At 46.8% G+C, this 24,753-nt stretch overlaps 1 long non-coding RNA gene across 1 annotated transcript in view; it reads left to right on the top strand.

Moving 5' to 3' along the window:
- The window catches only part of LOC138796905 (uncharacterized), a 33,998-nt gene extending 10,052 nt beyond the window's left edge, over positions 1 to 23,946 (top strand). Inside the window, exons 2-3 of the long non-coding RNA XR_011363845.1 lie at positions 10,528 to 10,615; positions 23,294 to 23,946. This is a non-coding gene — a long non-coding RNA (uncharacterized lncRNA). The remainder of the gene's footprint in view (positions 1 to 10,527; positions 10,616 to 23,293) is intronic.
- Positions 23,947 to 24,753: the final 807 nt, after the last annotated feature.

Below are 24,753 nucleotides of genomic sequence, written 5' to 3'. Positions count from 1 at the left end.
CCACAACTCTTTCCTCCTTTTTCTCTCTTACCTCCTTCACAAAAAGAAACCACAGCATTAACCTCCACCCAAAGGAAAATCAGAAAAATATAAGGCTTATCTTAGGTCACTAACCAACTCTGTAAGTTACAGACTAGTAGATTCTCTCTCTCTCTCTCTCTCTCTCTCTCTATATATATATATATATATATATATACATATACACTCACCGGCCACTTTATTAGGTATACCATGCTAGTAACGGGTTGGACCCCCTTTTGCCTTCAAAACTGCCTCAATTCTTCGTGGCATAGATTCAACAAGGTGCTGGAAGCATTCCTCAGAGATTCTGATCCATATTGACATGATGGCATCACACAGTTGCCGCAGATTTGTCGGCTGCACATCCATGATGCGAATCTCCCGTTCCACCACATCCCAAAGATGCTCTATTGGATTGAGATCAGGTTACTGTGGAGGCCATTGGAGTACAGTGAACTCATTGTCATGTTCAAGAAACCAGTCTGAGATGATTCTAGCTTTATGACATGGCGCATTATCCTGCTGAAAGTAGCCATCAGATGTTGGGTACATTGTGGTCATAAAGGGATGGACATGGTCAGCAACAATACTCAGGTAGGCTGTGGCGTTGCAACGATGCTCAATTGGTACCAAGGGGCCCAAAGAGTGCCAAGAAAATATTCCCCACACCATGACACCACCACCACCAGCCTGAACCGTTGATACAAGGCAGGATGGATCCATGCTTTCATGTTGTTGACGCCAAATTCTGACCCTACCATCCGAATGTCGCAGCAGAAATCGAGACTCATCAGACCAGGCAACGATTTTCCAATCTTCTACTGTCCAATTTCGATGAGCTTGTGCAAATTGTAGCCTCAGTTTCCTGTTCTTAGCTGAAAGGAGTGGCACCCGGTGTGGTCTTCTGCTGCTGTAGCCCATCTGCCTCAAAGTTGGAGGTACTGTGCGTTCAGAGATGCTCTTCTGCCTACCTTGGTTGTAACGGTTGGCTATTTGAGTCACTGTTGCCTTTCTATCAGCTCGAACCAGTCTGCCCATTCTCCTCTGACCTCTGGCATCAACAAGGCATTTGCGCCCACAGAACTGCCGCTCACTGGATGTTTTTTTCTTTTTCGGACCATTCTCTGTAAACCCTAGAGATGGTTGTGTGTGAAAATCCCAGTAGATCAGCAGTTTCTGAAATACTCAGACCAGCCCTTCTGGCACCAACCATGCCACGTTCAAAGGCACTCAAATCACCTTTCTTCCCCATACTGATGCTCGGATTGAACTGAAGGAGATTGTCTTGACCATGTCTACATGACTAAATGCACTGAGTTGCCGCCATGTGATTGGCTGATGAGAAATTAAATGGTAACGTGCAGTTGGACAGGTGTACCTAATAAAGTGGCCGGTAAGTATATATATAATATATATATATATATATATAGCGCAAGTGATGACCAGCGGCACACCAGTTAGGTAGAATCAAACGTGAAGATTTATTGTGGATCAAAACATCTCAACAGGTGCAACACAGTCTAGCACGATGTTTCGGCGGGGATCCGCCATTTTCAAGTGCAAAGTAGTGAACTCAGTGCTCATTTAAATATACACACACATGATTATGAAAACACACGTGATTGGTGGACATGATCTGTCAATCTCCATAAGGGACCAATTGGTCCAAAGTGACAGTTAATCATTTGAAAGAGCTTACAGCAATGGTGCGATTATTTGAGATACATAGTATGTATATAACATACATAAAATCACTTGAAAAAAGTTAGCATGACATGTATTCACATGCACCATAAGAGTGTAACATCTGCAGGAACATGTTATTTTCACTTAAAGAGTGAACATACCGGGGTAGAAAGAGTTCGACGCCACCATTTATTCACTAATATTTAATAATCACTCGACTGGACGAATACCCACACGTTGGGAAGAGGATTGGAATCGGTTCCCACTAGACGCGCGGTTCCCGTGCGATTGTTGAGTACCGGTGTCCTACCCGCGGACCACTCATCCTCCTGCAGGAAGAGGATCAACAGAGCTTCCGACCAGTGGGTAGTCCGGTCTTACTGAGCATTGCTTTAGATAACCTTTCAACTTGATCGCAGACACTATGGGCGACATGTATCATCCGGCGTACGGATGATTTTCGGCGGAAAGTGCCGATTTGCGTATTTTTTTTTATTCGCAAATGGCCGATTTGCGAATAAAATATTCGCATATCGGCACTTTCCGCCGAGTACGCCGGGGGGCGGGGAGGGGGTGTGGAGGGGGCGTTACGGGGGGGCGCGGACTCAGAGTCCGCGCGATTTATCATTTTTTCCGCACAAAGATACGGCGAAAACCTACTCCACCTTTCAGGCGGCGTAGGTTTTCGGCTGTGCACACCGACGCGCACGGGATTTATGTAGAGGCAGTCCGCCTCTACATAAATCTCCGTAGCCCCGGAGATGCGGGGAGATTTATAAGTCCGACGTAAAAAACGCCGGACTTAATAAATGTCCCCCTATATGTACTGTATGTGCTTGATCAACCGTGACCATCAGACTATCTATTTTTATGCGGATACTCTATGTGGCATCTCTCTCACAATTCCCGCAGATGTTACACTCTTAGGCTAGGTTCAGACGCTGTAACTGTGCGGCTGTATTTTTTATGCGGCTGTAAATGTGCGGGTGAAACTGCGGCCATGGGAAAAAATAGACATGCGGCTCAAAACATACGGTCATTTACTTGGAAATCTGGTTCAACTAAAAATAACAAATAAAATCTTAAGAAAGTGATGCAAACACCTCTGGATGCATCTGGGAAAGCAGGGAACACAGTTTACATGAATGGCTATTACCGGGGTTTGCGATCCTCTGCACTATAGCCAATGTCTCTCATGGTTAATATATTGAATTAATAAAACACATTTTCTTTGTCATAAAGTCCCTTTCATTGTTCAATAATCTAATGTAAACGATTCCATCATTTTGCAATTAAATATACTGTTAAAATAAATAGATATATAAATAAATGTATATTTATCTATATATTTATTTTTTGACAGTATATTTAATTGCACAATGATGGATTCGTTAGAATTAAATTATTGAACAAAGAAACTGTATTTATTTCAACGAAAATGTGTTTTATTAATTAAATATTAATTAGTACAGGAAGCTCCATAAGCCATTAATTCATATTCCCGGCAATAGAGCATTCTGTACTAATCATCACTTAACTTTAATTAAAACATCAAATGTTTCTTCTAATTATGTTATGACAATAGCATTATTAGAAGAAACATTTAGAATTATATGTGCGCTCAGCTGATTGGCTGTTTGGCTGAGCGCACATATAATGAGCCGGTCCGCAGTACAGTGACTTCATTGTGCTGCGGACCAGCGAAGAGGACACATCGGGGTGAGTATAGAGCTCTCCCCACCCCCTCCCCTGCACTGCACCCCTCCCAGCAAGGAAGGGGGGTCACTTAACCCCTTCCTTGCTGGGATGGGTGCAGTCTGACATCAGTCTGGCCCCCAGGGGGTTAAGGGGGATGCAATACATCCTCCCTTAACCCCTTGGGGGTCAGACTGTAAGCAGCGATCTGTAAAGATGCTGCATACTGTAAGGAGCACAACACCGCTCACAATGATGGGTGTTGTGCTCCTGTTTGTGTGTTTTTTGTGTGTTTCTCCCTTTTTGTTTTTCAGATATCGGTATCCTGGGGATTACGTCGGATTCCATGGACTACGTCGATGACCAGCGGTTGTTGTTTTAATTTTTTTAATAAAATGGTCAATGAGGGGTGTGGGGGTGTTTTTATTTGAATAAAAAAATTTTTAAACTTGTGTCTTGTCTTTATTTCTTTACTTTATAGACTTAGTAGTGGAAGCCGTCTAATAGACGGAATCCATTACTAAGTCGGGGCCTAGTGTTAGCCGGTATAAAATGGCTAACAGTAACCCCCTATTATTACCCCAGTACCCAATGCCACCAGGGGTACTGGGAAGAGCCGGGTGCCAGTGGTCCTGGAGCGTCAAAATTGGCGCTCCTGGACCGGGCGGCAGCAGGCTGGTAAGATTTAGGCTGGGGAGGGCCTAAACCAATGGCTCTTCCCACCCTGGTGTTACCATCCTGCTGTCGTTTGGTTTTTAACCCGGCTGGTTATAAAAATAGGGGGGACCCTATGCGGTTTTTAAAAAAAATAAATAAATAATTTTAAAAAACCGCATAGGGTCCCCCCTATTTTTATAACCAGCCGGGTTAAAAACCAAACGACAGCAGCCTGGTAACACCATGGTGGGAAGAGCCATTGGTTTAGGCCCTCCCCAGCCTAAATCTTACCAGCCTGCTGCCGCCCGGTCCAGGAGCGCCAATTTTGACGCTCCGGGACCACTGGCACCCGGCTCTTCCCAGTACCCCTGGTGGCATTGGGTACTGGGGTAATAATAGGGGGTTACTGTTAGCCATTTTATACCGGCTAACACTAGGCCCCGACTTAGTAATGGATTCCGTCTATTAGACGGCTTCCACTACTAAGTCTATAAAGTAAAGAAATAAAGACAAGACACAAGTTAAAAAAAAATTTTATTCAAATAAAACCCCCCCCACACCCCTCATTGACCATTTTATTAAAAAAATTAAAACAACAACCGCTGGTCATCGACGTAGTCCATGGAATCCGACGTAATCCCCAGGATACCGATATCTGAAAAACAAAAAGGGAGAAACACACAAAAAACACACAAACAGGAGCACAACACCCATCATTGTGAGCGGTGTTGTGCTCCTTACAGTATGCAGCATCTTTACAGATCGCTGCTTACAGTCTGACCCCCAAGGGGTTAAGGGAGGATGTATTGCATCCCCCTTAACCCCCTGGGGGCCAGACTGATGTCAGACTGCACCCATCCCAGCAAGGAAGGGGTTAAGTGACCCCCCTTCCTTGCTGGGAGGGGTGCAGTGCAGGGGAGGGGGTGGGGAGAGCTCTATACTCACCCCGATGTGTCCTCTTCGCTGGTCCGCAGCACAATGAAGTCACTGTACTGCGGACCGGCTCATTATATGTGCGCTCAGCCAAACAGCCAATCAGCTGAGCGCACATATAATTCTAAATGTTTCTTCTAATAATGCTATTGTCATAACATAATTAGAAGAAACATTTGATGTTTTAATTAAAGTTAAGTGATGATTAGTACAGAATGCTCTATTGCCGGGAATATGAATTAACGGCTTATGGAGCTTCCTGTACTAATTAATATTTAATTAATAAAACACATTTTCGTTGAAATAAATACAGTTTCTTTGTTCAATAATTTAATTCTAACGAATCCATCATTGTGCAATTAAATATACTGTCAAAAAATAAATATATAGATAAATATACATTTATTTATATATCTATTTATTTTAACAGTATATTTAATTGCAAAATGATGGCTTCGTTAGAAATAAATTATTGAACAACGAAAGTGTCTTTATTACAAAGAAAATGTGTTTTAGTAATTTAATATATTGACTATTAGAGGCATCGGCATTCGGCATCATTGCCGGCTATTTTTGAAGTACTCCGTACGGACCGCCTGTCAATCCTCGGCCGCATGTCCAGCCGCAAACAATGGTCTTGTTAATTTTTTACGGGTCCGTTTACGATCGGGCCGTAGATTCAGACATAGTGTGCACTGTGCAGCCGCATATCCTATACTTCCAAGCATACACACGAACCACCAAAAATACCGCCGCACAATTACAGCCGCAAATACAGCCGCACAGTTACAGCGTCTGAACCTAGCCTTATGGTGTCAGGAACCGGACAGCAGGACAAGACAAGACAGTGAGTCCTAAGCTCAGCCCCGCCCACTGACTCTACCTACTTGCCCGCCTAGGCTAAACCCTAGGGCAGCAACTGGGCGGCGGTCCCTGTACTGGCTTGGTGGGACACAAAGGCAAGACAGACAGACAAAACACAATAAAGAATAGTCGACAGTCCGGGTCACAACAATCGGGCAGCGCAGTACAAAAACACAATCCAAGAAGCAAGGTCTATAAACAGGCAATATGGTCAGGGCAGGCAGCTAGCAGGGATGGTCAGAAATACAAAGCAAAAGAGTCAGAATAAACAGAGCAAGAGAAACAGAACCAGGCAGAGACAAGCTCAATATCCGGCACTAGAATGAGCCTCAGCCAAACACTTATAGGGAGCAAGGAGACAGTTCCAGCCCCCTATTGGACAAGGCTCCTGGTTCCAAACAGAATCACCTGCGGATCAGAACTGGCAGCAGTGTAACTCCTAAATAGCCAGAGCACAAAGCAGACGGGTGGGGCTGAACACAATACTAGAAATAGGCCAGTGTTCAGGTTACTGCACAAGACATACAAAACACTGAATATCAGCGCCATCTCAGCCGCGCAGCACGAGCTGAGGGGCGCACGGAGTTCATCCTAGGCACATTCATGACAGTACCCCCCCCTTTTATGAGGGGCCACCGGACCCTCACTCAAATCAGGAGTAGGTGGAAAATGACCTTTCACCACACAGGTTTGAATGTCACTATCAATGTCGCTATCCGTCTCCCACTCGTCAGCGGAGGACTCGGGGTTACAGACAGATGAGTTACAGACCGAGTTATCATCACCACAATTTACATTAGCATCAGGTACAGGTATGGCAGGTTTATCAGAGGAACAAGGTATGCCCATTTCACCAATGGTTACCTGTGCGCCCAGATGACCTTCCGGGGAGTCACCTGGACGCTGATGATGATGTTCTGATCGCCGGGGACGTAAGGGGCAATGGCTGATGTAGTGACCACTGTTCCCGCAGTAAAAGCACAGGCCATTATGTCTCCGAAACTCTTGTCTTGTCCTGACGTTCAGTACTCACAGCTGCATAGGTTCCTCCTCTGAGACAACAGGGGGGAGGAAGGGTTTTTGAACAGGAGAAGTGGAAGTTTGGAAGAGGTCAGAATTAGCTTTCGCCCTCTTTCTGTCACGTAGTCTGCGGTCAATACTAATGGCCAAGGCCATGGTCTCTTTAAGGGTTGGAGGATCTGGGTGACCTACCCAGGCATCCTTAATGCCCTCTGCCAATCCTTGCTTAAAGAAAGCCTTTAAAGCCGGTTCACACCAAGTAGTCACCACACAAAATTTTCTAAATTCAGAACAATATTCCTCTGCTGGTCGCTTACCCTGACGCAGAGAGAGTAGATTATTCTCTGCCAATGCCATGTGATCCGGTTGAGCATATATAGTACCCAGGGACAAAAAGAATTTCTCCAAGCTACTCCATTCCTCCGCCTCAGGAGGGATTTTGAGAGCCCAAGCCTTAAGATCTTCCTGAAGCAGTGAGACCACAATACCAACCTTCTCCTGCTCAGAAGGGAAGTGATTGATCCGAAAAAACAACATGCAGGAACTCCTAAAGGACTCAAATTTCTCCATTTCGCCAGAAAATCTATCAGGGAGCAACAAGAGAAAAACAGAGGTGGAGATACAAACTCTAAAAGCATTACTGGAGAATGACACAGAGGAGATGAAGGCCAAACTTCAAAGATACTACTTAGAACTTCAGGACATGCTGATCCATAACAAAAAGAAAAAACTCCATAGACTGAGACAAAAAGGCCCCATTACTACGGCCACAACCCCTAGCCCGACTCATCAGAACTGTGTGGTGAACCTCTCCTACAAGCCAAACAAACATGAAATGTCAGTTCTCTCCAGAGGTCTTTCCTTTTGCCCCTCAAGAAACATTGACAGCATCAAACTCTGCAACGACATGGAGGAGTTCTTCAGAAAAATAAGACTGAGGGAATACTTCCATGACAAAGACCCCCCCTGCAACATGGATCCTGGTATTGAAAAGCTTATAAGGAAACCCACTAAGAACTCTACTTGGACACCACGACCTGGAACCAATTCAACACTTGATAAATACATTGACTGCTTCAGAAACAAAGTAAAATCTGAAATCCTGGAGAAAAGAAAAAAACAAGTACATAACCTTACTCTGCAAGAACAAAAGGCTATTAAGTCACTTAAAGGGAATCAGGACATAAAAATAAAACCTGCTGATAAAGGGGGCGCAGTAGTCATCATGAACACCAGTGACTATATCCAGGAAGCAAACCGACAACTATCCAACCCCGTCCACTACTCTAAACTTGAAGGTGATCCCACAGAGGCCTACAAAAAACAACTCAAGAACATGATCAAGAAGTTTCCTAATAACATCCAGGAACAAATTAAACTGCTCCTTCCAGAAGATCCCAGACCAGGCTGCTTCTACATGCTCCCCAAGATCCACAATGAAGGCAACCCAGGTAGACCCATAATCTCAGGCATTGGGACATTGACAGAAAATATCTCTGGTTGGATAGAAAATATCCTAAAACCCCTGGTCAGAGACACTTCCAGCTACATCCAGGACACTACTGACCTCTTAAACAAACTAAAAGCCTTAGGCCCACTACCTGACGACACCATATTGGCCACCATGGATGTAGAATCCTTGTACACTAACATCCCCCACAAAGATGGAATTGCAGCATGTCGAAAATACCTGGAGAAACAAGACCTCCCAATAAAACCAATCACACAACTCATTCAATTTCTGCTAACCCATAACCATTTTGCCTTTGGAGATGACCTATACCTCCAGCAAATGGGGACATCAATGGGCTCAAGATGTGCACCCCAGTATGCAAATCTTTTTATGGCAGAACTGGAAGGATCATACCTATCCACATGCATCATCAAACCTATGACTTACCTTCGATACATTGACGATATCCTGATTATCTGGACTGCAGGTGAGGAGGCCCTGCTTAAATTTCATGAAGACTTCAACGACTTTCACCCCACCATAAACCTTAAACTAAGCCATTCCCATAGTGAAATCAATTTTTTGGACACAACTATATGCATTAAAGACCACCGGATACTAACATCAATATACCGCAAACCGACAGACCGAACTGCTTACCTGAGAAGCGACAGCTTCCATCCCAAACATAAAAAACAATCCATTATATACAGCCAGGCTATTCGATACAACCGTATCTGCTCAGAAAAAGCAGACCTGGACCAGCACCTCCTTAATCTTAGGACTGAATTCCTCCAATTGGGCTACAAACCAAACATGACGGACAAACAGATCAGCCAAGCAGCAGCCATCAACAGGGACACTCTCCTCACATACAAGGAGGCCCAAGATGAACCCTGAGTGCCCCTAGTTGTCACCTACAACCCACAGCTGGAGATCCTACGAAAGATTTCTAGGGAACTCCAATCTGTGCTACACAAGGACAGCAGACTAAAAGAAATATTCCCAGTCCCCCCACTGCTTTCATTTCGGCAACCACCAAACCTGCGACAAATCATTATCCGCAGTGCTCTGAAGGCCCCAACGGATAATGGCACCTCACCCTGCCTACAAAACCGGTGCAAAACCTGCACACATATCCATAGCTCTGACAGTGTACCAGTCCCACAGTCACAGGAGGTACACACAATCAAGGGAACATTTTCGTGCAGATCTTCCAATGTGGTGTATCTGATCATGTGTGTGCGATGTCCCACTACAGGCCTCTAAGTGGGGGAAACAGGGCAGAGACTGAGTCAACGTATGAACTCACACCGATTTACTATTAACAACGGCCGGACAGATCTCCCTGTGGCTGCACATTTCTCTGGAGAGGGACACACAGTAGAAGACCTGCGGGTTACAGTCTTAATGGGACATTTTAAGACACAAAGAGAAAGAAGGGAATGGGAATATAAACTAATGCTCAAATTTAAAACTTTGCAACATGGTCTCAATATCCATGCCAGCTTCATGTCGGCCTATGTGTGACCTGTTCTGGCTATAAAGACCATTAATTACTATTAGGCCATTAATCTGACAACAATCAGATAGCAACAAGAGATCACCATCCTCTTGTCACGCCTCATGAGCTATAGTTTATGGACCTGTTGTAAATAGCAGACCCTGTGTATATATTACATTTTGTTAATTCCAAAGTTTCCTAAAATCCTTTGATGATTTCTGTTTAGTGTGTATATAAGTCTGTGATTTTTTTCAGTTCTGTATAACATCTTGTCTGACGAAGGGAGCTAGACTCTCAAAAGCTTACACTCAAATATACTCAGTTAGCCTCCAAAAGGTATCGCCTGATTTCTTCTCTATTCTAAAGGACAAAGGTGAAATACATACAGACATTTTTGTCAAAAAAACTGACTGTAACACAATTCTTCACCATGACAGTTGCCACCCGAGAAGAGCACTTACCGCACTACCATATAGCCAAATGATAAGAGCTAAACGCATCATTGACAACTTATTGTTGCCTTGGATAATATGGGTAGAAACTTCTGTGAGAGAGGATACCCTTCTAGGTAATTAAGGACTGTAAACAAAGGGTTTTGGGAATGGAACGTAGAGATTTACTGGTGAATAAACGAAAACAACAAGCAGTAGAACGTGTTCCGTTTGTAACCACATATACCGATTTTTCTTCACAGATCAACAGAATAATTCAAAAACATTGGAACATCATTTCACGTAATGACAGCAACATTCCGTCGTTCCCATGCCTTGGGTGCGTGAACTGTAAGTACATGATAAAAGGTACTAAGTTTGTGCACCCCACGACTCACAATGAATATCATATCAAACACATCCTGACTTGTACATCGGACTGGGTTGTCTATGTGCTAACTTGCCCCTGTAATAAACTATATGTTGGGGAGACTACGTACGATTTAAAAACGCGATTAGCTCAACACAGGTACTGTTAGGGACCGGCAAGAACAGACAGGACAGAGACAGTGGGCTCTGAATCTGAACCCACCACTGACCCTGCCTAATTGCCTCGGTCGACCCTAAACGGTCGCGGACAACCACGAAGGCGTTCCCTATGCTACGTAAGTGAAACACAGGACAGCACGGACATACAAAACACAATAGAGAATAGTGAAACAAGCCGGGTCAAACCACACAGGCAACGCAGTACAAAGTCGGGCAACACAAGGGAAAGTCGGAGGTCAGGCGAAGGTCAGAACACGATAAGTCAGGCGGAAGGAGTTAGGACGGGAAATGCAGGAAAAGGACAAGGGGGAGCTGGGATCAGATAACTAATAGCCAGCGACTTGAGGCTGGCACTGACAACACTTTATACTGGATCAGGAGCCCGGACCAAAGGCTGATTGGTCCGGCCTCCTGAATCCAAACACATAGCAGCTGGTGCACTGCAGGCTGAGTGGCAGAGAGATCCGTCACTCAGCCTGAGTACAACAGCACTCAGCTGCTCGGCCGGGCGACGCTCACTGACGCGAGACCCGCGGCTCCCCTGGTTACTAGGGACGCCATCGGGTCTCCGTGACGTCACCCGGCCCTGTCGAGGAGGACGGCGCTGCGCTCCAGCCGGGCCAGACGACGCTGGAGCGCGGTCAGGTAAGTTACTGACATTACCCCCCCTTTCAGGAGGGGCCTCCGGACCTCTACCTAAGGGACTAGGCTTAGATGGATTATGCAGATGAAATTGTCTAACTAGACGTGACGCATGCATATCCCTACTTGCTACCCAAGTGCGCTCCTCTGGCCCAAATCCTTTCCAATGAACTAAATATTGCAAAGAACTCTGAACTCGACGAGAATCCAGAATTCTTTCCACCTCATACTCTAGTTCACCCTGAATAACCAACGGAGGGGGAGGAGCAGACGGTAACACAGGATTAACATATTTTTTCACCAGAGATTTATGGAAAACATCGTGAATTCTTAGACTCTTAGGCAACAGCAATTTAAATGATACTGGATTTATGATCTCTACTATAGGATAAGGACCAATGTATTTAGGAGACAGTTTACCAGATGGTGTCCTCAATTTCAAATTTCTAGTAGAGAGCCATACCTTGTCACCTACCCTGTACTCAGGGCCAGATATGCGTCTTTTATTAGATTGTTTTTTACAATTTTCTTGGGCTTTAACCAGGTTCTGCAGAGCCTGGGCCCAAACTGTGCACAGTTTTCTGTAGATTCTTTCGGCGGATGGATTAATGGATTCGGACGCATGTACAGAAGAACAACGAGGATTAAACCCAAAATTACAAAAGAACGGCGACATTTTGAGAGACTGACTTTCACGATTGTTTAGGGCAAATTCAGCCAATGCAGGAGAGGGCGTGGCGAGCCGTCCATGAGAGAAGACGTGCATTAACTGAGCTCCCGCTCCTCGCAGCTACATCAGCGGCCCCAGCTACATTTGCACACCCCACCGATGGGCATACGGCCAAGGAGACCAACCCGATCTACCCCTCACCACCCCGGACCCGGTACCCGTCCGCGGACGCTCCTCCGGTACCTTACAAGAAGCTGCGATCCCGCCACGGTACGTCCCTCCATCCGGCAACCCGGGACCGGAACCGATCCACCCATCGGTGTGGGGAGCGACCTTCCGGACACTCCGCTGCGCTCTGTGCCTCAGCCCTCCTCCCGTCACCTGCTGCCTGCGCTCCCCGGCGGATCGGGTGAGCTGCGGCCTTCCGCCCGGACGCCACGTGGCGAGGCGCCATCTTGCCTCCCTCACACGGAGCAGCCACAGGCGGGAGCAGAGGTCGGTCCGGCACCGGGGGTGGACGAGCACCTTCTTCAACCCCAGCTGTACCCCGAGTCCTGGTCTTCCTCCCAGCACCTCTCTCCAGTGCCTTCAGACGGGCAAGGTAAGCTGCAGTCCCCTGCGCAGACGTCACGTGACGAGGTGCCATCTTGCCTCCCGGACACAGCACAGCCCCTAGCAGAGAGAACGGCAGCTGAACTGTTAACCCCTCGGGCTCTGGCCTACACTGCTACTCCTGCCCCATCCTCACTTCACCATACCCTGATCACCGGCTGTCCCCTGGGAGAAGCACCCTCTGCAGTGGGGATAGATATTGCAATCTCGTTGGGTGTCTTAAAGGGACAGAGTCCGTACAGTATGGCGTCCTCCACAAAATCTCGCCGCGCTGATAAAGCCCTCATGGCTACTCATGCCATGGACCCAGATTGTACTAGGGCAGTCCCTGCCTCGGCCCGACAGTCCCCTCACAGAGACAAAACATTGCAGCACCGTGCTGACTCAGACTCTGATACTTCTTGTGCGGGCCTCCGCTCCCAAAATGATGTCCGGGACCTGATTTCTCAGCTTCCCACTAAACGAGACTTCCAATCCTTGATATCGGAGGTCAAAGAGGCCTTCCGAAAAGAGCTGTTGGAGGTCAGGAAAGACATTCGCCATGTTTCAACACGAGTGGAGTCCCTGGAAGACGAGCATGATTCTACCCGCGACTACATTTGCCATCTACAATCTACCATTTGCTCCCAGACAACCGTCTTAGACAATATGCAAAGGCACCTGAAAGATTTGGACAACAGGGGCAGGAGGTGTAACATAAGAGTCAGGGGCTTACCGGAGGCCACACAGGACGATGATCTGGCTTCGACACTAGAGGGCTTATTTAATACTATCCTGGGGGAACCACCGTCCCATAAAATCAAGCTGGACCGAGCTCACCGGGCCCTTAGGCCAAAACCCGCCTCAGGACCCCCCAGAGATGTCATTTGCTGCTTGCACGACTACTCGGTGAAGGAGCGCATCATGACCAAAGCCCGTACGCTTCGCAACTTTGATTTTGATGGGGCCCCCATTCAACTTTTTCCGGATTTGTCCTGGGTCACTCTACAAAAAAGGCGCCTCCTGCGCCCCTTGCTAACCGCCCTGAAGGATCATGATGTACTGTATCGCTGGAATTTCCCCTTTGCCCTGTCAGCTCGGAAGAACGGACGCTCTGCAGTCCTACGTGATCTGTCGGACCTCCCTGGCTTCTGCGACACCCTAGGAATCTCGGTTCCTCAGATTTCAGACTGGACTGTTGCCCCCCCACCTCCACCACCTCCACCGGTGTGGCAAACGGTCCGTCAGAAGAGGAGGCGTAGACGCTCTGAGAGATCTCCACCGCTACCCAACGTGGAGGGTAGTTGCCCTGCTTGAGATGCTGCTCTGCAGCAAATGGGGTCCCTATGATGACCCCCCTTCCTGGTTTCTAATGTCCTTTCGGTGGTTTTTGATTTGCTATCTGGGCCTTCCAAGTTATTAATGTAGTTAATTCACATAGCTGTGGGGAATAGGGTAGCACTCGTTCTGTTTCCCTGCTGTCATGCTCTGGAGGAGTCTCTCTCCCCCCTCATGGAGCTTTCTTTATGCAACCCCACCTATAAGTTTACATTCCCTCAGTGGGGAGTATCCCTCCCATAGTTGCTTTTGCTCCTATCCGAGTACTGGTACTCAGGATGTTGGGCCGTGTGCCCTGTCCAATCTTAGGATGCTGTTTTGTGTTACTTTTGTGTACGTCTTGTATCTGTCTTCTCCCCTGTCCTCCCTTTTGTGTGTTCCCTGGTGTTTTCTCCCTAGGTCGCGGGGTACTGACTTTATCCTGGACTCAATTGGATCCTCCTTCAAGGGTTCCTGGCCTGGCTATCGGGGTGCGGTGAGTTTCATTACACTTGGGTCCACCCTCTCTCCCTGTCCCAATGATTAATTGTATATCTTTAAATGTAAAGGGCCTCAATTCCAACTCTAAGAGACGCTTAGCTCTGAGGGAACTACGTAATTTGCAGGCTGATGTGGCTTTTTTGCAAGAGACCCACTTTGATAATACAGCCAATTTTCGATTTGCCAGGCACGCTTATCCAACAGTGGTCTCGGCCTCTAAAGGTAACAAAACTGCTGGGGTTGCTGTCCTGTTCTCCCGCTCTTGTCCCATTCAGATCTCTTCATCCTACTCTGATCCTGGCGGGAGATTTGTGATAGTAGAGGGCATACTGCAGGGTACAAGTATCCTTTTCTGTAACATCTATGCCCCTAATAGATCTCAGATACCCTTCCTCCGTGGGGTCCTCTCTCGCCTCTCCAAGTATCCTCCGGGTCCCAGAATCGTGGGAGGTGACTTTAACCTCTCCTTTTCCGAGACCATGGACAGACATTCGGTCTCCGGCCGGCCTACGCCAATCGAACAAGCCAAACTCTCCTTGGAGTTCCGCAAACTGATTCGTAGGCACCAATTTTATGACCTTTGGCGACTAGACCACCCTACGGAGCGAACCTATACATTCTTTTCCTCTCCTCACAACACCCACTCACGTATCGATTACTTTTTTGGCAACGTCTCTACGGTCCGCCTACTGCGTGGTGCCCACATTGAGCCTATTTCTTGGTCGGATCATGGCCCAGTTATGCTTAAGTTAGCCTCCTTTCTTGCCCCAACTCGCCACTGCCATTGGAGGCTAAATGAGAGCCTCCTAAAGAACCAAATTACCAGAGACTCTATAAAGACTGCCATTATTGACTATTTCGCACTAATGATGGCTCCGTGTCTTCGGAAGCCATCCTCTGGGAAGCCCATAAGGCTGTGGTTCGAGGTCACTGCATAGCCTTAAGCTCGCGCCAAAAAAAAGACGCCCGTGCACTTATGGACACCACTAAAGCGGAAATACAGACCTTGGAACGCCTTCTTAACCAACGCCCCTCCCTTGGGGTCCTGCGACGGTTGAGGGCAGCCCGAGCTAAATTGAAAGACCTTTCCCTTCATAAGGTTGAGAGGCTTCTCCTTTACTCTAAACAAAGATTTTACGAGAAAGGCAACAAGGCCCATACCCTCCTTGCTCGTATGCTCAATGATCGCTCTGCTGCTCAGTCCCCGCAGGTCCTCAGGAACGGACAAGGTAATCTTACTTATAACCCAAAGGAAATTTCTAATATCTTCTCTGACTTCTATTCTAAATTGTATTCCTTGCCCTCCACTCTACCCTCAGACCCGGGCTTGCGCTCCCAACGCATCAAGGCTTTCCTTGCAGATTGTAATTTACCCTCTCTTTCGAGTGAGGCTCTGGAGGAGCTGAACGCTCCGGTTACGACAGAGGAACTTCTTAAATCCCTTCCGTCGGGGCGCTCCCCGGGGCCTGATGGCTTCACATATCTTTACTATAAGACTTTCCCCGCTGAACTAACCCCCCGCCTTCTTACTCTCTTTAACTCTTTCCTACAAGGAGCCTCTATACCCTCCTCTATGTCCCACTCCTATATTACTCTTATCCCTAAACCTGGTAAGGATCCCCTAGATTGTGCCAACTATAGACCCATCTCCCTCTTGAACTCCGACTTTAAGCTATTCACCAAACTGTTGGCCACCCGTTTAGGTAATTGGCTGCCTTCCCTAATACATGCAGATCAGGTGGGATTTGTCCCTGGTCGACAGGGAGGGGACAACACTAGGCGTGCGATTGATATCATAGATGCTGTGAACCAGCAATCCAGTGAGGCCCTTATTTTAAGTCTGGATGCAGAAAAGGCGTTTGATTGCCTGGGCTGGCCCTTTTTGTTCGAGACACTTGGCTGTTTTGGCTTCACCGGACCTTTTTTAACGGCAGTGCGTGGTCTCTATTCACGCCCCACTGCAGCCCTTAAATTTCCTCATATGGTGTCCAACTCCTTCCCCCTTTCGAATGGCACCCGGCAGGGCTGTCCTTTATCACCCCTACTTTTTGTTCTCTGTATTGAGCCCCTGGCGGCTGCCATTCGGAACTGCCCGGACATTAGGGGAGCATCCATTAGGGGAAAAGAATTCAAAGTCATGCTGTTTGCTGATGATGTCCTCCTCTCCCTGTCTGACCCTTTGACTACTCTGCCTAACCTCCATGCTCTGCTGAATAAATATGGCACATTATCAGGGTACAAGGTGAATACCTCTAAATCGGAGGCTATGCCACTTAACATACCTAGCTCTATAGTCTCTCTCCTGTCCTCTACTTTCCACTTCCGCTGGACCTGCTCCTCTATTAAATATCTCGGGATCCGCCTGACACCCACATATTCCTCCCTATACTCAGCTAATTTTCCCGGTTTGTTTAAGGACATTAGATCCCTACTTGCCAAATGGTCCTCACATTACATCTCCCTTCTGGGGAGGATTTCGGCAGTCAAAATGACCATCCTTCCTAAGGTTCTCTACTATTTTGAGACCTTGCCGGTACGTGTTCCGCTTCAGGAGCTCAGAAAATTACAGAAGGACTTGCTTAAATTTATTTGGGCCTCTAGGAGGCATCGCATACCTAAGTCTGTAATGTTGCGAAGTAAATCGCTTGGGGGACTTGGAGTCCCGGATCTCGTTCTGTATTACTGGGCGTCCCACCTGAGACATGTGCCGGCGTGGTCCTCCTATTTGGCATTTAGGAAGTGGGTTGAGATTGAGAAGATTTGGTTGGCCCCGTCCCACCCAAACTCCTTCCTTTGGCACGTCTCTCCCCCTAGCTCATCCCACCTTCTCCTGCTTGGTCCTATCAGATTCACGATGCACGTTTGGAATACCTGTGCTGCTAAATTTGGCCTCTTCTCTCGCTCCTCCCCGCTTGTCTCCTTCCTACTATTTCCAGCCTTTTCTCCAGGTTTACAATCTCAAACTGTTCGAACCTGGGGTTCTTTACGACTTTTTCAGTTTGCAGACGTTGTTGACCCTCTCACTCGCACCATACTGCCCTTTGAAAAGCTAGTGGACAGGTTCCATCTCCCGGCATCCGAACATTTCACCTACCTTAAACTGAGACATTTTATGCACTCCCACCTAGGATCCCTTACAGTATCTAAACCCACAGCCTTTGAACAACTGGCTAGATCTGGCACGTCTACCAAAGGTTTGATATCTGATATCTACCGTATTCTAATGTCCCCGGTGGGAGATGAACAGGTTAGACATACTTATATGGATAGGTGGGAAAATATCCTCAGGAGACAATTACCTCCGGAAGCCTGGAGTGTGGTTTGGAGCAGGGCAGCAACCTCATCTATATGTACAACGTATAAAGAAGTGCATTACAAAGTACTTATGTTCTGGTACCACACACCGGAGCTACTCCATAAAATTCACAGTAGTATCTCCCCACAATGTTGGAGATGCCTGGGAGCTGTCGGTACTCAGTTTCATATTTTTTGGGACTGCCCCCTAATCCAGGGATTCTGGGGAGAGGTTTGTGCTCTCTCTACTACGGTTCTGCAGGTGGAAGTACCTAAAGACCCTGCGGTGTGTCTTCTCAATCTTTTCCCTAAGAGACTGGGTAAGAAATCTGCTAAATTGTTATTGACGATCCTCACCGCCGCGAAAACCCTGATTGCCAGGAACTGGAAACGCACCTCCCCTCCCTCTATGGATTGCCTACAATCTAAAATCAAGGAATTGAGATCCTTGGAGAAGCTGACTGCAATGCTCAATAATAACATCTCAAAATTTGAATCTATATGGGCTCCGTGGGACTCCTACTGTGGCCTAGACCCTACTTGACGTACTCCTAGGCTTACCCCCCATCCCCCCCCTTCCACACCCATTAGTTTTTCCTGTTGTGTCTGATGTCTTCCCTCCCTGTTCTTGTGTTCATTGTTTCATGTTCTGTGTCTCATAATAATCAGTTGGGATGAGATCCAGTTTTTCTCTTCACCTTATACATTGTTATTCGATGGTTATTACGTTATTTTATGACTAGATACCACTGTTATCCTGGGATACTCTGTTTCTGGCATCTTCTTGTTTCTGTGTATTACTTTTGGTGCATAAATGTAAAATCTCAATAAAAATACAGTTAAAAAAAAAAAAAAAAAAAAATTCAGCCAATGGTAAGTATTCTCTCCATTTCTCCTGTGAACCTGCAACAAAACATCTTAAGAATTGCTCCAGTGACTGATTTACCCTCTCCGTTTGTCCATTGGACTGTGGATGAAAGGCTGAAGAAAAGGACAAAGATATACCTAAGCGACCACAAAACTCTCTCCAGAATTTAGATATAAACTGTACTCTCCTGTCCGAAACAATATTCTCTGGTACCCCATGCAAACGTAAGATATGACTGATAAACAGAGAGGCTAAGGTACGAGCATTAGGAAGCTTGCTGAGAGGAGTTAAATGACACATCTTCGAGAATCTGTCAACAACCACCCAAATTACCGTTTTACCCTTAGAGGGTGGTAAATCAGTTATGAAATCCATGGAGATGTGGGTCCAAGGTCTAGCAGGCAGAGGCAGGGGTTGAAGAAGTCCCTCCGGTAACCTGCGAGGAACCTTGGACCTGGCGCAAATCTCACAAGCCTCTACAAACAGCTTAGTATCTGTAGCCCAGGATGGCCACCAATAATGGCGAGACAGTAGATATTTGGTACCAGCAATACCAGGATGACCTGCCAGTACTGAACAATGTGTTTCTTCCAACACTTTCAACCGAAGATTTGGGGCAACAAATAGCTTGTTCTCTGGGGTGTTTCTAGGCGCCATAGACTGAGACTGAACCACCTGAGCAGCCAGATCGGGCTGCAGTATAGCCACCACCACCCCAGGAGATAAAATGGTTTCGGATTCTTTTACGGGGACTTCGTTAATATTAAAACTACGAGACAAAGCAACTGCCCTTACATTTTTGGAACCCGGTCTGAAGGTGATTTCAAAATTAAACCGTGTAAAAAATAATGCCCATCTGGCTTGCCGTGGAGTAAGGCGCTTGGCTTTATCTAAATAAACGAGGTTTTTATGATCGGTTAAAACCTTAATTTTGTGTTTAGCCCCCTCTAAAAAATGTCTCCATTCATCAAACGCCCACTTAATGGCAAGGAGTTCTCTATTGCCTATATCGTAGTTGCATTCAGCTTTGGAGAATTTTCTAGAGAAGTAGGCTATGGGTCTCAGATTAGTGAGTGTTTCTGGACCTTGTGACAGGACAGCCCCTACTCCCACCTCTGATGCATCTACCTCGACAATAAAAGGCTGTTCAAAGTCAGGTTGCATTAACACCGGGGCTACAGAAAAACATGTTTTGAGTTTGTCGAAGGCCAGAATGGCTTCAGGAGTCCAGTTAGCCAAATCAGCTCCCTTTCTGGTAAGATCAGTTAAGGGTTTAGCAATCACTGAAAACCCCTTAATAAATTTTCTGTAGTAATTGGCGAATCCCAGAAATCTCTGAAGAGCTTTCAGATTCCTTGGGTGCTCCCACTTTTCTATGGCTGCCACTTTAAGGGGATCCATACCAAAAGAATTAGGGGTGATCTTATATCCCAGAAAAGAGACCTCCTGAACACCAAACTGGCACTTCGACAGCTTGGCAAATAACTGATTTTGTCTTAGGAGTTCCATAACCCTGCAGACATGATCGACATGTGAAGACCAATCTGGAGAGAAAATCAAGATGTCGTCCAAGTACACCACTACAAAACGACCCAGGTACTCACGAAACACATCATTGACAAAACGTTGGAAAACTGCAGGCGCATTACACAACCCGAAGGGCATGACCAGGTATTCAAAGTGTCCCTCGGGGGTATTGAATGCAGTTTTCCACTCATCACCCTCCTTTATTCGAACCAAATTATAGGCCCCCCGGAGGTCGATTTTAGAAAATCACCGGGCCCCTACAATCTGATCAAACAAATCAGGAATCAAAGGGAGCGGGTGTTGATTTTTAATGGTGATTTTATTTAGCTCCCAATAATCAATACAGGGGCGTAATCCACCATCTTTTTTACCTACAAAGAAAAATCCCGCCCCAAGAGGAGAACAGAAGGGACGGATGTGACCCTTATGTAAGCTTTCCTTAACATAATCCCGCATAGCTTCCCTCTCTGGTCTAGACAAATTAAAGATTCGCCCTTTCGGGTATTTAGATTCAGGAACCAAAACAATAGCACAATCGTATGGACGATGAGGGGGTAGCTTGTCCACCGATTTTTCATCAAAAACATCAAGAAAATCAGATAAAAACTCGGGGATCTCCCCTTCTAACGAAGAACATCCTGTTAAATTTAAAGAAATACAGTGAGCAGCACACTCTGGTCCCCATTGAACGAGTTCTCTGCTTGCCCAATCAAATACCGGATTATGCTGGGTTAACCAGGGCAAACCTAAAATAACATTGGAAGACAAATTGTCAATAACCAAAAAATCAAGACACTCCGAATGGATCGACCCCACTTTCACTTCAAGAGGAGGAGTGATATATTTTACTCTACCTTGAGCTAATGGGGTAAAGTCCGCCCCAGTAATACTCAGCGGGCATTTAAGCTGAAGCGGACATACCCCCAGACTGGACCAAAACCCGGAATTAATAAAATTAGCTGATGCCCCTGAATCAACATGGGCAAACCCCGAAATACATTTCTCACCCAAACATAGTGAGATGGGGACCATTAACTTATTCTTATCGAGTGGTACCTGTGCGCCTGAGTGACCCCCTCGATAGTCACTCAGGCGCTGGAGTTTTCCGGCGATGATCCAGGCCTGGAGGTACATTCCCGAACACGGTGTCCAGCTTTGCCACAGTACAGACAAAGGTTATGTTGCATACGATGGGCTCGTCTAGTTCCCGCATTGGTAGCACCGATCTGCATGGGTTCCTCCGGCGGTGGTAACAGGGAAGGAGGAGGTTTAGAAGGAGACAGAAAAGAAGTAGGGGTTTTACAGAGTTCAGCGGTTCCTTTCTCCCTACGTTTGTCCCGCATTCGACGATCCACCCTGATGGCTAACGTCATGGTCTCTTCTAACGTTTCAGGGGGAGAATAGGCTACCAACAAGTCCTTTAGCTGCTCAGATAAGCCCACCCGAAACTGATAACGCAGAGCAGAGTCGTTCCATCCGGATGGAATACACCACTGGCGGAACTCTGCGCAGTAGTCCTCAACTGGCCTTTTTCCTTGTTTTAAGGACGTCAGTTGTCGCTCGGCTACAGCAGTCCGGTCAGGGTCGTCATACAATAATCCCAAAGCCGAAAAGAAATAATCAACTGAGGTTAATTCTATGGCATTGGGAGGGAGAGAGAATGCCCACTCCTGTGGTGGACCCTGCAACAGGGACATGATAATCCCCACTCTTTGAGACTCTTCCCCTGAGGAGCGGGGACGTAGTCGAAAGAACAATCGACACCCCTCTCTGAAGGTTCGAAAATTCTTTCTATCTCCCTTGAATTTTTCTGGAAGTTGTACAAGAGGTTCAGGGGGAGAAGGGGTGGTCATGGTAACTTGTCGGGGAGCAGCCTCCTGCTCCTGTACCCGTTCAGCGAGACTCTGTACCAAGGTGTTCAGGTTCTGCATTTGTTCCACTAATGCTTTCATAGGATCCATAATAAACAATCATTGGCACACGTAACTAACCTGTTTTAAATGGCTGGCTATTCTGTTAGGGACCGGCAAGAACAGACAGGACAGAGACAGTGGGCCCTGAATCTGAACCCACCACTGACCCTGCCTAATTGCCTCGGTCGACCCTAAACGGTCGCGGACAACCACGAAGGCGTTCCCTACGCTACGTAAGTGAAACACAGAACAGTACGGACATACAAAACACAATAGAAAATAGTGAAACAAGCCGGGTCAAACCACACAGGCAACGCAGTACAAAGTCGAGCAACACAAGGGAAAGTCGGAGGTCAGGCGAAGGTCAGAACACGATAAGTCAGGCGGAAGGAGTTAGGACGGGAAATGCAGGAAAAGGACAAGGGGGAGCTGGGATCGGATAACTAATAGCCAGCGACTTGAGGCTGGCACTGACAACACTTTATACTGGATCAGGAGCCCGGACCAAAGGCTGATTGGTCCGGCCTCCTGAATCCAGACACATAGCAGCTGGTGCACTGCAGGCTGAGTGGCAGAGAGATCCGTCACTCAGCCTGAGTACAACAGCACTCAGCTGCTCGGCCGGGCGACGCTCACTGACGCGAGACCCGCGGCTCCCCTGGTTACTACGGACGCCGTCAGGTCTCCGTGACGTCACCCGGCCCTGTCGAGGAGGACGGCGCTGCGCTCCAGCCGGGCCAGACGACGCTGGAGCGCGGTCAGGTAAGTTACTGACAGGTACTCTATTAGGAAACAGAAACTTGATCTTCCAGTTTTGAAACATTTTTCTGAAGAAAAACACCCGGAAAAGGATTTAAGGTTCATGATTCTGGAGCATATAGAGCCATTAAAACTGGGGGGGGGGGGCAACAGACAAACAATTCTAATGAAAAGGGAATTATTTTGGATACACGAAATAAGAACCTTACAACCGGCAGGTTTAAATGTGGAATATAAAGTAACTACTTCAATGTTCAGATAGAGTATACTCCTTGTGTCATCCTTCCGGCTCTGTGTCATACCGAGGATAGGAAGTATGTAGTGAACTTACGTGTTGTTTATTTTTTATAAATATGATTAACTTACATTGCCTAATCATGATATCTTTATTATTTCAGATCTTATTTTCACTTAAAGAGTGAACATACCGGGGTAGAGAGAGTTCCATGCCACCATTCATTCACTAATATTTAATAATCCCTCGACTGGACGAATACCCACACGTTGGGAAGAGGATTGGAATCGGTTCCCACTAGACACGCGGTTCCCGTGCGATTGTTGAGTACCGGTGTCCTACCCGCGGACAACTCATCCTCCTGCAGGAAGAGGATCAACGGAGCCTCCGACCAGTGGGTAGTCCGGTCTTACTGAGCATTGCTTTAGATAACCTTTGAACTTGATCGCAGACACTATATGTACTGTATTTGCTTGATCAACCGTGACCATCAGACTATCTATTTTTATGCGGATTCTCTATGTGGCTTCTCTCTCACAATTTCCGCAGATGTTACACTGTTGTGGTGCATGTGAATACATGTCATGCTAACTTTTTTCAAGTGATTTTATGTATGTTATATATATACTATGTATCTCAAATAATCGCACCATTGCTGTAAGCACTTTCAAATGATTAACTATCACTTTGGACCAATTGGTCCCTTACGGAGATTGACAGATCATGTCCACCAATCACGTGTGTTTTCATAATCATGTGTGTGTATATTTAAATGAGCACTGAGTTCACTACTTTGCACTTGAAAATGGCGGATCCCCGGCGAAACGTCGTGCTAGACTGTGTTGCACCTGTTGAGATGTTTTGATCCACAATAAATCTTCACGTTTGATTCCACGTAACTGGTGTGCCGCTGGTCATCACTTGCTATTTGGATTAAGGTTCGTGGTCTGAACCAAGCCAGCTGGCACCTATATCGTTGCAACTTGTAGTGCCACTCGCCTCCACTATATATATATATATATATATATATATATATATATATATATATATATGTATATATACGTCCCGCCTTATATAGTTGCAATGTAGAGACAGTAAATTTTCTTGCAGAGATAACAAACAACGGGAAAAGAGAAACATCTCGTAGTCACAGTTCATATATATAGACCTTATTAAGCACAGTACTAGGAGACAAACATGCAACCATGGGACTTTCGGTTCTGGGGCGGCCATGTGAGGCGCCTCGTGGCAGAGCTCCCGGGACCTGAGACGCACCTGACCTCTCAAAAACTGCCGGACCGGCGACCGACCTCGAGGGGAACACCCAGCAACTCACGGTGACACCAGGGATTCGTCTCATGGACCGATACGTCGTACGCAGCGCGGTCAAACAGCCTCCCTCAGACGGCACCGCAGATCAGGGTCCTGCCGCCATATCTAAGATGGCGCAGGGCGACGGCTCTCAGCAGCAGCAGCACCAGGACATGCAGAGGGAGCTGGAGCTCCCTGACACAGAGGTACCGGGAGATAGACAGGCTGAGCAGCTAACATCAGTGAGAGCTGCAGAACATGTCTCCCCCATAGACTTTAACCTCTTAAGGACATAGGACGTACCGGTACGTC

The sequence above is a fragment of the Dendropsophus ebraccatus genome, chromosome 7, assembly GCF_027789765.1.
Source record: "Dendropsophus ebraccatus isolate aDenEbr1 chromosome 7, aDenEbr1.pat, whole genome shotgun sequence".
In the NCBI taxonomy this organism is placed as follows: domain Eukaryota; kingdom Metazoa; phylum Chordata; class Amphibia; order Anura; family Hylidae; genus Dendropsophus; species Dendropsophus ebraccatus.
Note: the sequence above shows the minus strand (reverse complement) of the source record. Positions and strands in the feature narration are given on the sequence as shown.